Source organism: Tamandua tetradactyla, chromosome 1 (assembly GCF_023851605.1).
Source record: "Tamandua tetradactyla isolate mTamTet1 chromosome 1, mTamTet1.pri, whole genome shotgun sequence".
NCBI lineage: Eukaryota > Metazoa > Chordata > Mammalia > Pilosa > Myrmecophagidae > Tamandua > Tamandua tetradactyla.
The window spans coordinates 183,794,321-183,806,035 of NC_135327.1; the positions used below are offsets into that span (position 1 = coordinate 183,794,321).

The 11,715-nt window shown below is 38.3% G+C and overlaps 1 protein-coding gene across 6 annotated transcripts in view; it reads right to left on the reverse strand.

The window, feature by feature from the left end:
* SLC37A3 (solute carrier family 37 member 3) overlaps window positions 1–9,333 on the reverse strand; it is a 103,085-nt gene extending 93,752 nt beyond the window's left edge. For all 6 annotated transcript variants that reach the window (XM_077147598.1, XM_077147631.1, XM_077147623.1 and 3 more), the window contains exon 1: window positions 9,199–9,333. The gene's annotated coding sequence lies outside the window, so the exon portion shown is untranslated. The remainder of the gene's footprint in view (window positions 1–9,198) is intronic.
* Window positions 9,334–11,715: the final 2,382 nt, after the last annotated feature.

Here is an 11,715-nt window from a genome sequence, read left to right on the forward strand (position 1 = left end):
CAAAATTATCCTTCAAAAATGAGGGAGAAATTAAAACATTCTCAGACAAAAAGTCACTGAAAGAATTTGTGACCAAGAGACCAGCTCTGCAAGAAATACTAAAGGGAGCACTAGAGTCAGATACAAAAAGACAGAAGAGAGAGATATGGAAAAGAGTGTAGAAAGAAGGAAAATCAGATATGATATATATAATACAAAAGGCAAAATGGTAGAGGAAAATATTATCCAAACAGTAATAACACTAAATGTCAATGGACTGAATTCCCCAATCAAAAGACATAGATTGGCAGAATGGATTAAAAAACAGGATCCTTCGATATGCTGTCTACAGGAAACACATCTTAGACCCAAAGATAAACATAGGTTGAAAGTGAAAGGTTGGGAAAAGATATTTCATGCAAATAACAACCAGAAAAGAGCAGGAGTGGCTATACTAATATCCAACAAATTAGACTTCAAATGTAAAACAGTTAAAAGAGACAAAGAAGGACACTATATACTAATAAAAGGAACAATTAAACAAGAAGACATAACAATCATAAATATTTACGCACCGAATCAGAATGCCCCAAAATACGTGAGGAATATACTGCAAACACTGAAAAGGGAAATAGACTCATATACCATAATAGTTGGAGACTTCAACTCACCACTCTCATCAAGGGACAGAACATCTAGACAGAGGATCAACAAAGAAATAGAGAATCTGAATATTACTATAAATGAACTAGACTTAATAGACATTTATAGGACATTACATCCCACAACAGCAGGATACACCTTTTTCTCAAGTGCTCATGGATCATTCTCAAAGATAGACCATATGCTGGGTCACAAAGCAAGTCTTAACAAATTTAAAAATTGAAATCTTACACAACACTTTCTCGGACCATAAAGGAATGATGTTGGAAATCAATAATAGGCAGAGTGCCAGAAAATTCACAAATACGTGGAGGCTCAACAACACACTCCTAAACAACGACTGGGTCAAAGAAGAAATTGCAAGGGAAATTAGCAAATACCTCGAGGCGAATGAAAATGAAAACACAACATATCAAAACTTATGGGACGCAGCAAAGGCAGTGCTAAGAGGGAAATTTATTGCTCTAAATGCCTATATCAGAAAAGAAGAAAAGGCAAAAATTCAGGAATTAACTATCCATTTGGAAGAACTGGGAAAGAACAGCAAGCTAACCCCAAAGCAAGCAAAAGGAAAGAAATAACAAAGATTAGAGCACAAATAAATGAAATTGAAAACATGAAAACAATAGAGAATATCAATAAGGCCAGAAGTTGGTTCTATGAGAAAATCAATAAGATTGATGGGCCCTTAGCAAGATTGACAAAAAGAAGAAGAGAGAGGATGCAAATAAATAAGATCAGAAATGGAAGAGGAGACATAACTACTGACCTCACAGAAATAAAGGAGGTAATAACAGGATACTATGAACAACTTTACGCTAATAAATACAACAATTTAGAGGAAATGGACGGGTTCCTGGAAAGACATGAACAACCAACTTTGACTCAAGAAGACATAGATGACCTCAACAAACCAATCACAAGTAAAGAAATTGAATTAGTCATTCAAAAGCTTCCTAAAAAGAAAAGTCCAGGACCAGATGGCTTCACATGTGAATTCTACCAAACGTTCCAGAAAGAATTAGTACCAATTCTCTTCAAACTCTTCAAAAAAATCGAAGTGGAGGGAAAACTACCTAATTCATTCTATGAAGCCAACATCACCCTCATACCAAAACCAGGCAAAGATATTACAAAAAAAGAAAACTACAGACCAATCTCTCTAATGAATACAGATGCAAAAATCCTCAATAAAATTCTAGCAAATCGTATCCAACAGCACATTAAAAGAATTATACATCATGACCAAGTAGGATTCATCCCAGGTATGCAAGGATGGTTCAACATAAGAAAATCAATTAATGTAATACACCATATCAACAAATCAAAGCAGAAAAATCACATGATCATCTCAATTGATGCAGAGAAGGCATTTGACAAGATTCAACATCCTTTCCTGTTGAAAACACTTCAAAAGATAGGAATACAAGGGAACTTCCTTAAAATGATAGAGGGAATATATGAAAAACCCACAGCTAATATCATCCTCAATGGGGAAAAATTGAAAACTTTCCCCCTAAGATCAGGAACAAGACAAGGATGTCCACTATCACCACTATTATTCAACATTGTGTTGGAGGTTCTAGCCAGAGCAATTAGACAAGAAAAAGAAATACAAGGCATCAAAATTGGAAAGGAAGAAGTAAAACTATCACTGTTTGCAGACGATATGATACTATATGTCGAAAACCCGGAAAAATCCACAACAAAACTACTAGAGCTAATAAATGAGTACAGCAAAGCAGCAGGTTACAAGATCAACATTCAAAAATCTGTAGCATTTCTATACACTAGTAATGAACAAGCTGAGGGGGAAATCAAGAAACGAATCCCATTTACAATTGCAACTAAAAGAATAAAATACCTAGGAATAAATTTAACTAAAGAGACAAAAAACCTATATAAAGAAAACTACAAAAAACTGCTAAAAGAAATCACAGAAGACCTAAATAGATGGAAGGGCATACCGTGTTCATGGATTGGAAGACTAAATATAATTAAGATGTCAATCCTACCTAAATTGATTTACAGATTCAATGCAATACCAATCAAAATCCCAACAACTTATTTTTCAGAAATAGAAAAACCAATAAGCAAATTTATCTGGAAGGGCAGGGTGCCCCGAATTGCTAAAAACATCTTGAGGAAAAAAAACGAAGCTGGAGGTCTCGCGCTGCCTGACTTTAAGGCATATTATGAAGCCACAGTGGTCAAAACAGCATGGTATTGGCATAAAGATAGATATATCGACCAATGGAATCGAATAGAGTGCTCAGATATAGACCCTCTCATCTATGGACATTTGATCTTTGATAAGGCAGTCAAGCCAACTCACCTGGGACAGAGCAGTCTCTTCAATAAATGGTGCCTAGAGAACTGGATATCCATATGCAAAAGAATGAAAGAAGACCCATCTCTCACACCCTATACAAAAGTTAACTCAAAATGGATCAAAGATCTAAACATTAGGTCTAAGACCATAAAACAGTTAGAGGAAAATGTTGGGAGATATCTTATGGATCTTACAACTGGAGGCGGTTTTATGGACCTTAAACCTAAAGCAAGAGCACTGAAGAAGGAAATAAATAAATGGGAACTCCTCAAAATTAAACACTTTTGTGCATCAAAGAACTTCATCAAGAAAGTAGAAAGACAGCCTTCACAATGGGAGACAATATTTGGAAATGATATATCAGATAAAGGTCTAGTATCCAGAATTTATAAAGAGATTGTTCATCTCAACAACAAAAAGACAGCCAACCCAATTACAAAATGGGAAAAAGACTTGAACAGACACCTCTCAGAAGAGGAAATACGGATGGCCAAGAGGCACATGAAGAGATGCTCAATGTCCCTGGCCATTAGAGAAATGCAAATCAAAACCACAATGAGATATCATCTCACACCCACCAGAATGGCCATTATCAACAAAACAGAAAATGACAAGTGCTGGAGAGGATGCGGAGAAAGAGGCACACTTATCCACTGTTGGTGGGAATGTCAAAGGGTGCAACCACTGTGGAAGGCAGTTTGGCGGTTCCTCAAAAAGCTGAATATAGAACTGCCATACGACCCAGCAATACCATTGCTAGGTATCTACTCAAAGGACTTAAGGGCAAAGACACAAACGGACATTTGCACACCAATGTTTATAGCAGCATTATTTACAATTGCAAAGAGATGGAAACAGCCAAAATCTCCATCAACAGAAGAGTGGCTAAACAAACTGTGGTATATACATACGATGGAATATTATGCAGCTTTAAGACAAGATAAACTTATGAACCATGTAATAACATGGATGGACCTAGAGAATATTATGCTGAGTGAATCCAGCCAAAAACTAAAGGACAAATACTGTATGGTCCCACTGATGTGAACGGACATTCGAGAATAAACTTGAAATATGTCATTGGTAACAGAGTTCAGCAGGAGTTAGAAACAGGGTAAGACAATGGGTAATTGAAGCTGAAGGGATACAGACTGTGCAACAGGACTAGATACAAAAACTCAAAAATGGACAGCACAATAATACCTAATTGTAAAGTAATCATGTTAAAACACTGAATGAAGCTGCATCTGAGCTATAGGTTTTTGTTTTGTTTTGTGTTGTTTTGTTTTGATTTTACTATTATTACTTTTATTTTTTTCTCTATATTAACATTCTATATCTTTTTCGGTTATGTTGCTAGTTCTTCTAAACCAATGCAAATGTACTAAGAAATGATGATCATGCATCTATGTGATGATGTTAAGAATTAATGATTGCATGTGTAGAATGGTATGATCTCTAAATGTTGGGTTAATTTCTTTTTTTCCGTTAATTAAAAAAAAGAGAGAAGGGATAATTGGAGATGAAGGGATACAGACTGTACAACGGGACTGGATATAAAAACTCAGAAATGGACAGCACAATACTACCCAATTGTAATACAATTATGTTAAAACACTGAATGAAGCTGCATGTGAGGTATAGGTTTTTTGTTTTTGTTTTTTTTGTTTTTTTTCTTTCTATTATTGTTTTAATTCTTATTCTGTTGTCTTTTTATTTCTTTTTCTAAATCGATGCAAATGTCCTAAGAAATGATGAATATGCAACTATGTGATGTTATTAAGAATTACTGATTGTACATGTAAAAAAAAAAAAAAATGATCTTGGGGATGAATACACAACTATGTGATGATATAGTGAGCCACTGATTGTACACCATGAATGGAATGTATGTATGTGCTGATTTAGCAATAAAAATATTAAAAACAAACAAAAAAAGCTATTCCATGGTAGAAACCTGTTCCTTCACATCACCAGTAACTGCACCACCTCCCAAAACTGGGTTTCAAACATCGTACATTCTGAAGACCACTTTCTTTCCAGATTGCTTACTTTAATATTACCCCCTCCAGCAGTCATTTTACCACAACAGGGCTTCCGGTTCAATAAATCACACCATTTATTATTAGTCACTCTCCTCTTATTCTCATGTTCTTCTTTACCAACTTAGAATTTATACTATCTTCCTCATAGGCCTTTTCTTCTCCCTTGCTGCTGTCCTCCCTCCCTCCATGCACCCAAGCAGCTGAGTTTTGCCAGGAAGGAAAAAAAAATCAAACAAACCGGCTGTTTTCACTTTTTAGATTCAAAACCACAAACCTCAAAAGGACATGCAACACTGCCTGGCAATTCTACTACACTTCCCTAATAATTTTGTTTTCTCAACCTCTTGAGAAAACTATTTCGTACTTTTCTCTTTAAACTTTCAACCTCTCTCTCTCATTCATCCACGACCTTGGCTTCATGATGATTCTGAGATTTATAGCTCTAACTCAGACCTTCCAGGTTCCAAACAGTCAACTAAGCACCTAATATAAATACATGTAACTAAACTAGAATTCTTCATTTCCTCCCTCCAAACCAATTCCTCCCCCAATATTTCCCATCTCAGTAAGTAGTACCACCATTTCTTCTATTTGCACTTTATTTCTCCCTTTCTCTCAACTTTTACATCCAACCCATTAATAACTCCAGTTCTTCTTACCTCCAAAATCCAGAATCCTCCCTCTTCTCTCCATCACCACTGAACCACCCTAGAATAAACCATCTCTCAACGAGACTACCTTCCATAACAGCCTCCTGAATGGTTTCCCTATTTCCACTCCTACCTTGCCCTGCAACTCACTCTCCTCACATCAGCCAGAGTATATTTCAATACATAAACCAGCTGTCATTGTCCAGTATGAAACCCATAATGGCTTCCTAAGATTCTTAGATTAAAACAAACTCCCTGCCATGGCCTTCAAAATCTGTATAATCTATCTCTTTTAGTGAAGTAGTAAGATTAAGGCTCAGGAACAGAGTTGACAGGTACAGGTTGGCAAATGAAGGCTGAGGATGGAGCAGACCTTCTGAGCTGATGACTGAATTGGAAAGGCTGGGTTGTTTCATTTTGTTTCAATATTGAATACATAATATATTCATATGGAAGAAAATTTAAAAAACACAGAAGGGTATACAGTGAAAATTCTCTCCTGTTCTCAAGTCATCCAGTTCTCTACCTATCATTTTCGTTTGCAGCCTTGAAGATCTATATGCATGAATTCCAAGCATAGCCACCACAAACACACACACACACAGAGTATAGTATATATACTTTTTTTTTTTCACTTATCAAAGGCGGAGGTCAGTCTATATCAGTACCTCCAGAAGTGACTCATTCGTCTGAACAAGTCTGAAGACTCATTAGTTTTCCATTATGTGAACAAATCTTTATGTATTTAACCAGTCCTGTACTAGACATCTGGGTGGTTCCCAACCTTTTGTCAGTACGAATAGCAAAGAGCTAGAACGTCTCCTTTCTATTCTCTGCTTACCTACCTCCCAGCCTCAGTATCACCACTCCTTCACACTCAGTACAATCTCTCCCACACCAAATCCCTTTTTTGTCCGTGAACCCTCCAAACTCTTTTTTGCCTTGAACCTTTGCATTAGCTGTTCCATTGCCTGAAATGCTATTCTCAGGTTTCTTTGGAAATGACTTGCTCCTTCTCATTCTTGGGTTCATCACACAAATGTCACCTCCTGGAGTAGACTGTCCTGATTACCCTATCTAAAATGGTCTCCCCTCATTACTTCTCCTCTCTCTCATCACCCTGTTTTCTTCCTTCATAGCATTTCTCCCAATCTAACTATCTGGGCATGTTTTATTGTTCATCTGCAAGCTCCAGGAAAGCATTAGTTGTACCTGTCTTCACATCACAGGTATACGCCCAGGATCTAGCAGAACATCTAGCAGGCTCAATAAAAATTTGCTGAGTGAATGAATTTTTTGACTGATGGCCAACAGGCAATGCTATAAATGAATGTACCAGGCACTGCGCTGGGTACTTAACATGTATTATCCCATTTAGTTCTCACAATATTTTACAGATAAGAAAACATAATTTAGAAAGGAAGGTCACACATGTCAACAGATGGAACAAGTATTCAAACCCAATCTGACTCCCAATTACATGTTAAACTGAATAAGAGGAAAGGCTAAAATATAAAATATCCCAAGCTGGGTAAAACACGGTAGTTAGAGATATTACAACTTAAACTTAGAGATATATATCTAGGACTGGGGAGAAAAGCTAACTTTTTAATTAGTAATAGTAGTTCTCTTACACAAATGAAAGGACATTAGATGGGCTCTCACTCCTCAAACTTCAGTTTTTACGTTCACAAAGTAAAAAGATCATGTATACCCAAAATATAAAGAGGTAGGGTAGTAAAGTATTAAATGGAAAACTAAATTCATCCATTTTTACAGTATTTCGAATGTTGCAATTTAGCATCCCAATGTCAATACTTTCTTAGCATTTACATTGCTATACAAGTATTTTCTTAACCTCACATTATCTAATTTAAAGCCATATACCTCTACCACATAAATCCTTTTTTCCAAACAACATTCTTCCTGTAATTTTTTTCTCATAAGTTGTTTCATTACCACGGGTGTAAAATACATAACACTATGTTTAAAATTCTCTCATCTTATTCCAGGGTTCCAAAAGCCAAATTCTTCCTACTTACTTTGAAAGTATTTAAAAGACAACTCGTTTTTTGAGATAAAAATCTTTTACTCTTCTAGACACAGGACTTCTACTTAATCATCACAGTAGTGACATGTCATTATCGCTGATGAACAGGAACAAATCAGAGCTTTAAACAATGAACAGTGCCCTTGACCCTGACAGAGGGCAACAATAAGACAATGTGTTGACTTAAATTTTATCAAAGTATTTCTTTTGGGGCCTTTTTTTCTGACGCTGAGACTGGAAATCAAAGATTAACAGAAGAATGATTTCATTCGAGGGACACAATCAGGTGTGGACCACACAGAGCCATTAAAGTTACAGTTTGAATCCAAGACCCTCGACTTAATTAACTTGTTTGAGTTTCAATTTCCTTATTAAAAAGGATTAAGTGAGATAATTTACATATAGTGCTTAGCATGGAACTGGGAATACAGCAAAACACTCAAGAAATGGAAAGAAAATAATTCAAACATTAAAGCATTTAAGACATTTCCTCCAACAACCACAGCAACAATGCACACAGTGACTTAAGGAAGGATAGGAAAAAAGCTGTGGGCCACGGTGGCTCAGCTAGCAGAGTTCTCACCTGCCACGCCAGAGACCCGGGTTCATTTCCCGGTCCCTGCCCATGCAAAAGAAAAAGAAAAAGATGCTGTGAAAAATTAAAATAGTAAAAAGAATCAGACTTTGCTCACCATGAGAACATACAGACTTCACGGGAACATATTCCTCTTCCTATAAATATTTCAGTACAGTTAACATGAGACCGCCTACAATCTTGTACTTGAAAAACACCAAAAAACTGTAGACACATTCCCATTATCCCTGTCAAGGGTAAGTGTACAAAGCTCGCATTGCAATAAGAAAACTGAAGGAATGAATCAAACATCTGATCAAACTCCTTGAATGAAATAATAGTAGTTACCAAAAAAAAAAACACAAAAACCTGCTATTCCACTAGAATCCCACTCTCTTTGGCCTCCGTCACCCTTTCAGAAAGCTGCCCGACACTACCTGAAAAGTATCCCCTCTTCTGGTCTAAACTGTAACTCCTTTTCTTGATAAGTCGAAACCTAACATACTCAAAGTCCAGCGACACTAGAACGGGCCAGAGGCTCAAGAAGCCCCCGCCGCCGCGTACCTCTCAGAGTCCGTCTCCTCCCATCCTCCTGCCCCTCTTTGTCCTCTCCGATCCCCCAGAACCCCGCAGCACGGGCCAGATGCGCTGGCTACCAGGAGGGCTAACCAGGATGAGGGCGGCGAGACTCCAAGGCTCAGGCCTGGGGCGGGGAAGGGGGCGAGCGGCCAGCTCTCCCTGCCCCCGGCGCCACACCCACCAGCAGCCACCGTCTCCATCTCCATCTCCATTTCCATCTCCACATTGCCCTCACCTCCTCTGGAAGCCCCTCGAGCCTCCCTCCTACCCCCAAGCCGGGCTCTGGCCCTTTCTCGGTCCGGACTCACGCACAGCGGGCCACTCACCCAAGGTCCGCAAGAACCACCGCGCTTTCGCACGCAGTTGAGTTCAACCAGCTCTGATTTCTGTTACTCGGCTGCAACCAGGTCGCCACCTCACCTCAAGGCGCCGCGTCCAGGGTTTCCGGTCGCTCACGTGACTCCGCCCCTCCCTAGTCGCGCGGGGCATGCTGGGAATTGTAGTCCGGCCCCCCCGACTTCACCTGCGTTTTCACGCGAGGGGTAGAGGGGAGGGGTGAAGAAAGGAGGAGGCGGAGCAAGGAAGGGACCCGCTGCTCAGGCCCGGGAGGGTGGGGACTTCCAGCGGCGGCGGAGGCGTCTGTGGACCTATACGGGCGAGAAATGTTAGCTGGGAAAAGCTAGTGAGGGAAAGATTCCTTTCTCCCTGTCAAAAGTTATAATTTGAAGAGGAAATAGTGTAAAGATAGCTAAAAATAAAGTTTTATTCTCTTTGTTTTCACAGAAAGTAAGGGGCTAAGTGTGCTACCGACCTGCCAGAAGGACTTAGCTTTAGAATTTTGTCTAAATTAATGAAATGTTGTAGCCCATGTCGGCAGGAACCTTAGTCGCCAGCATCATTCACTGTTCTATACTCCATCCTACCCATCCAAATAAATGAATATTAAGCTCCTAGCAGCCTCAAACTAAATGGAAAGAAAATCTTGCAACACTATCTGAAGAGGAAATACCCTGACCTTCTGGGCTTCCTTTCAGTGCAGCTCTACTTTTTGCCTCCATTGGTGGGTGTGACTGAGCTAGGGTAATGGGGAAATGTCAAGTCAGGGCCAGCAAAAATAAATCAACCATGACACTTTTATTTTTAAAAATATATTGGGACTAACCCAGCAATCCCACTTCCAGGTTTATACCAAAAGAATAGAAAGCAGGGACTCAAACAAGTATTTGTACACCAATGCCTAAAATGGTATTATTCACACTAGCCAAAAGGTAGAAGCAACCCAATTGTCTTAGCAACCCAGTTGTCTATCAACAGATGAATGGATAAACAACATGTGGTATATTCATACAATGGAATATTCCTTAGCTGTAAAAAGGAATGAAGTTCTGGATACATGCTACAATATGAATGAATCTTGAATACACCATGTTGAGTGAAATAAGCCAGACACAAGAGGACATATATTGTATGATTTCACTTATATGAAATTACTAGAATTTTCAAATTCATAGAGACAGATTGGAGGGTGGGTGGGGAGGTAAGACATAATGGGTACAGGGTTTCTATTTCGGGTGATGGAAAAGTTTTGATAATGGATGGTGGTGATGGTAGCACAGCACTGTGAATGTGATTGATGCCACTAAATTATTTGCTTGGGAGTGGTTGAGATGGGAAAGTTTTTGCTGTATACATGTTACCACAATGTAAAAAGAGAGAAAGAGAGAGAGACTAAAGAGATAATGACAATTAATTGCAATATATAATCCTGACTGGATCTAACAATGGAGGCGAAAATGCCCAAAAGGACCTTCCTGGAATAATTGAAAAAATTGTAATATGGACTTTATGCTTTATGCCAATGTTAAATTTCCTGAACTTAATAGTTGTTGCACTTAATGTGGTTACAGAAGTGAATATTCTTTTTCTTGGGTGATATACGTATAAATACTAAGTGTTCAAGGAGGATGACATATACTTTACAATGTTTAGAAAATAGATAAATGACAGATAGATAGATAGCCAAATAGAATGATACAACAGATTATATCTGAGTGGGGGGTATATTGGTATTCTCTGTATTATTTTTGTACCTTTTTTTTTTTTGCAACTTCCTTGTAAATTTGCTATTATTTCAAAATAAAAAGTTTAAAAATAAATGTTGTGCTGTGAAATATGTGTATAGGTATGTACATAATATATGCATACACACACACACACATATATATAATGAATAAGTACATAACCTATGTCACCACCACCAAGGTCAAGAAATAGGGCATTATGGTCACCCTAGAAACCCCTGTGTATCCCTTCCCCATCACAACTCCCCACCCACCTCAGGTATCCACTATCCTGATCTTCATGGTAATCATTGGCTTGTTTTTCTTTATGTGCGCATTCCTAAACAATGTAGTTTAATATTTACCTGTTTATGAACTTTTTATAAATGGAGTCATCACACAGTATGATGTTGTGGTTTTTCTTTCCTCTATAGTATGTGTTGCTTTTGAATATCACATTTACAAACTTTTCTCTCCCTAGTTTCCGCATTTTCTCTAACTATAGAAGATCTTCAAATTAAGTGTTATCAGGACTGAGTTTTGCCTTCAAGCCAGCTCTCTGGCCTGCCCTTTTCTAAGTCTTCTTTCCCGTAGCCCAAACTACAACATATCATTCCTCTGGACTCCTCCGGAAGTGCTCTTTGCACTTACACAGACCTTGGTGGTGTGGGTGTAGAAGAAACAATCTCTCTCTCCTTGATTTTCATAACCTCTGGACATTTCACCATTTGATTTCCAATTGTAGATGTTCTCCAAGTGCTGGGTCTGAGTTGGCTGACTCAG